Raw genomic sequence first — 4,330 nt, 5'->3', positions numbered from 1 at the left:
AAAATTCGACTTAACCACATATTCACTGGGGTGACAGATATAATATAATAAGTATTGTTTTGTTATTAACTTATATAATAATGTAATAGTTTGTAGATTCTTGTTATTATTTAATTAATATTACAATGATTGTTAAATTATTTACTTATCAGGCCAACTCTATCTGTACGGGAGTTACCCCATAAACAAATAAATAAATTATTATTATTAATATTATAATCTTAACACTTTCTTGAGACTGGTAAATTTTTTAAAAATAGATAATTTAATTTCTATCTATTTTAGTCTTAAAACCTTTTATTTATGTTATAAGTCCGACGTTTCGGCCAATCAGGCCATCCTCAGGGACAATCTACTTGATACAATTTTGAAGTTATATAATTTAAAAACTCTAACTCCATGCAGGCTATTCTGCCCAGGTCAAAACAACAATTTCTAATTAGTCAATATTCACTTAAAACCAAAATAAAATCATTTATCATAGTCACTATTCCTTAAAAACATTATCACTAAATAACAATATACTATTATTATTTATATTGTTCCTGAGGATGGCCGAAACGTCGGACTTATAAGAAAAATAAAAGGTTTTGAGACTAAAATGAATAGAAATTAAATTATTTGTTTTAATTAAATTAATATTATATTTACGTAATATAAGAACAATTTTTTTTCTTTAATCGCACTCGGAGCATCTTCCTTTTACATCTTAACAAATACAATTTGAGTGGATTGGAAGGAATAAGAGAATGGGGTAAGGACTTGTGGATAAGGATGCAAGAACCAGCATGGGAAGTGTTGTCTGGGTGGTCTGATATATATATGATGTAGTCACGTATGTAAGTGTGTCCTGTGTGTGAAATGAGTTTCAGTCAGTAGGGCAATGTCCATGTGTTTATCGTGTAGGAATAAATCGAGTTCGTCACGGTGATTGTGTAGGCCATTAGCATCTCATAACACGACAGCTACGGGCTTTGTGATCATCGTGGGAAATTAAGTGCGATTTCAGATAGTATTCTTGTGAGAAGGTCAAAGGTCAAAGGGGTTTGATTGTCTCTTGAAGATCTTTCAGGGATAAGGTGAGGATTTTGGTTATGAGGCTATGGATCAGGAGCTTGGAATGGATGGTTTGTGTGACTGGAAGTAACGAGTGAGGGTTGGGCTAGTCGTGATATATGCGGAGCTGGGGTATGAGGAGCTGTTTCGGTTGTTGGAACTGGGAGTGGATGTGATGGATGTAATTTTACCCGTAAGGGTAGATGATGGGAAGGATATTGATAACGTGGAGGTTGAGGTTGAGGATGAGAGTTCAGGGGCTTAGGTTGAGAAGCCTTAGGCGCCTGACGTCGAACCTGGTTTTTCTTGATTGTGATCTCGGAGTAAGTCCGGGATGAGTCTTGAGATCAATCTGGAGTTTTTGAAGTAGACGGCTGCGATTCGGTGATGTGTGTTGATGTCTTCAAGTTTGGGAAAATTTCAAAATTTTGAGTTTCAGGCGACAGGGAACGAATTTATTCCGAGCTTTTTGATGCCATGAAGTGTGACCTCACCTTCTACAAATATTTGTAGATTTCACAGCCTGTGTAGCTTGTTGGGTGGTCTTTTTGAAAGAGAGCGCATTTTGCCGGTTGTTCCTGTGGTTTTGGCAGCAGGGCCGCCTGGTGATGGGAATACCCCTTAGTTTGCCCTAAATTTGACACCTGGTGCACTGAACAATTATAGGTTTTTGTCTGGGCTCCTCAAATTTAACCGTTGAATAAACCAGCCTTGTAACCTGAAATATTTCAGGATTATTTCGGGCTGGCTCTAAATCTACAAAGAATAAAGGCAGTGGGGTGAAGAACGCATGATATATTCCTTACATTATGTCCAATTTCTTCTAATCCTGATTTGATAACGTCTGTGGGAGTAGTTGAGTGAAGACCTCTTAAAACCACTCTCTTGTTTTAATTAGTAGCAATGAAAATCATAGTTGTTCTGGGTCAAATAATTGACAAGATTTTTATAATGTTCCATGGTGGATGTGTTCATCTTAATCTCTTTGACGCGCGAAAAACACCTAAAGTTTGGCTGTCCGATTAATTTGGCAATTTCTTGACCGAATTAAATGAAGTTTTCAATTTTACTTACAAAAATAGGAGGTGGTTCAGGATCAGAAAATCCTTGAGGTTCTGGGATGTTGACTGGAGTTTTTACTGTATTTGAATTATTGCTGGTTGAAGTAGTTGGTGTAGGTTCAGGCTCTTCAAATGGCTTTTTTGATTTAGCCGATGTAATTTTTGCTAGGTGAATTGCCCGCCGACCCGGGGTCTGCCTTTCTGTTTCGCTTTAGGAGGTGACGTCTCTTTAAGTACTGTGAATCTGTCTCAGTTGTTTCTGAAATTGCGTTCTCTTCCTCCGAGTCTTCGCAAGACATGTTCTTGTCCGAATTCATATTAAGAAAGAAAATAAGTATATGAACTTGCAAAAAAAAAAAATACGAACATAAACAAATTATTTGAAGAGGATAAATTATATACAAAATTCTATAAAATCATTAAATAATACATTTCTGGAGACAAATAAATTAAAAGTATCTGAAGAAAGAAAAAAAAAAAGAATTATAGTCTTTGGATTTGAACTCGGAATGGGGATCGTATTGGCGGACACAAAGCCTTGAAATATGGTCTTTAGATAAGACCCCTAAGGAGAATTACCTATCACTAGAGATATAACTAGTAAACTAATATCAATTGTTATTTGTTAATTTTTAATAATCACACACCTCCACTATATGAGTTTATAAAAATGCTCATTTGTTTATAGATTCACGTTCTACGAAGTATGAGAGCAGGATTCGAGTAATTACCCATTGAATACAGTAACAATTGCAGAGCGAACAGTGAACTGCACTAGCGGCCATGACACATGGGACTTGATGTTAATTCTATTTTTTTTTCTTAAATTTGTATTTAAGAGTTTCTTGAGGTGTTAAAAACAAATCTCAACTTTGTTTCACTCCTAAAAAATCTTCTATTAGAATTTTATTAGTCAGTCGTCCTGAATTCTTATCAATACAGTACTAATATTGAAGCACAATAAGGGTTATGATATAAAAACTATTCATATTTAATGCAGTATATGTATGATAAAATGGTGGTTTTGCATTATTATAAACCTCGCAAGAGACTTTACCCATTCTTATATATATTAAAATCGAATTTATATTTCTAAAAATAATTACTGAAATATCATTTCCAAGGAAATGAAAACCTGTCTCCCCAAACATGGTCAGAATAGGGTGGTAATCGTCAGAAATGAGTAGGAAAGGGGTCATTAAAAAAAATATAATAATAAATATAAATTAAACTAAAAACCTATTTGATAAAAAGCATCTTTAAATTGTCTGAAAAAAGAAAAAGTTTTCCTTTAAGTTGAGTTAAGCCACATTTCACATGTAAAGCATAAAAAGATTCCAATGATACACAGAGTAAAAGTGGTTTTTATTTATGAATATAAAGACATTAGGGGAAGTATTGCCATCATAAATAATATGAAATGTTGGAGAATTAATTTAAACTCAAATTAGGGAACTAAGTAAATGTTGTGTGAAGAGTGCCCTTTATTTTTTCTTGAGGATTTATGAATTCTGAAGGTTAGCATTTCCTATGCGTGCTTCTTTCACGGGAAAACATTCTCCGAGTTCTCAAATATCCCAAGAGATATTTCCTCACAAAGATAGAGAAGAAATGGAAGCGAATTTATTGAGCAAATATGTATGTAATGCGATCATACAGCGTGGGCAAGAAAGAAACTGCTCAGACCTTCTGGGCTGGCCCGATCGAAACAGATCCTTTTTATCCTTAGTTTAGAAAAATCAGGATATTCCATTGGCTTATCGCCGAACATATTATTTTCTTCCTTTGTTTCACTCATTTCTAATAATTGAAAGTATAATATAATATATTATAATATATAGTATAATATATTATAATAGTAATATATAATATGGATATGGTCCGGGTGCGGTGAAAAAAAAAACTCAAATATTAATTAAACTATTTTATGTGAGCCAATTTTTCAAGGCTTTACTAGGGCTAAAAAATATACAAACAACTAAAATAATAAAACAAATTAAGGTATTTTATTACATAAAATAGACTATGGTGTGAGTTTGAAGATAGCCCCTCAAGGAATTTTCAATGGGACTTGGGAATTTGCCCTCTTGTGAAAACATTTAAAAGCAGAGTTTTTTTTTAGCAATATTGGCCTGTACAGGTGAAGAAAGAGCTAGAACATTAGATTAATTTGTATTAATATATTCTTGTTTGAGAGTGGTTTAGTTTATTCT

The 4,330-nt window shown here is 33.6% G+C and overlaps 1 protein-coding gene across 1 annotated transcript in view; it reads right to left on the bottom strand.

Moving 5' to 3' along the window:
- Nucleotides 1-4,330, bottom strand: part of LOC106681404 (uncharacterized) — a 30,822-nt gene that overhangs the window by 20,368 nt on the left and 6,124 nt on the right. The window lies entirely within an intron of this gene.

This window comes from Halyomorpha halys, unplaced genomic scaffold, assembly GCF_000696795.3.
Source record: "Halyomorpha halys isolate HHAL.00 unplaced genomic scaffold, Hhal_1.1 Scaffold334.1, whole genome shotgun sequence".
Classification (NCBI taxonomy): domain Eukaryota; kingdom Metazoa; phylum Arthropoda; class Insecta; order Hemiptera; family Pentatomidae; genus Halyomorpha; species Halyomorpha halys.
Note: the sequence above shows the minus strand (reverse complement) of the source record. Positions and strands in the feature narration are given on the sequence as shown.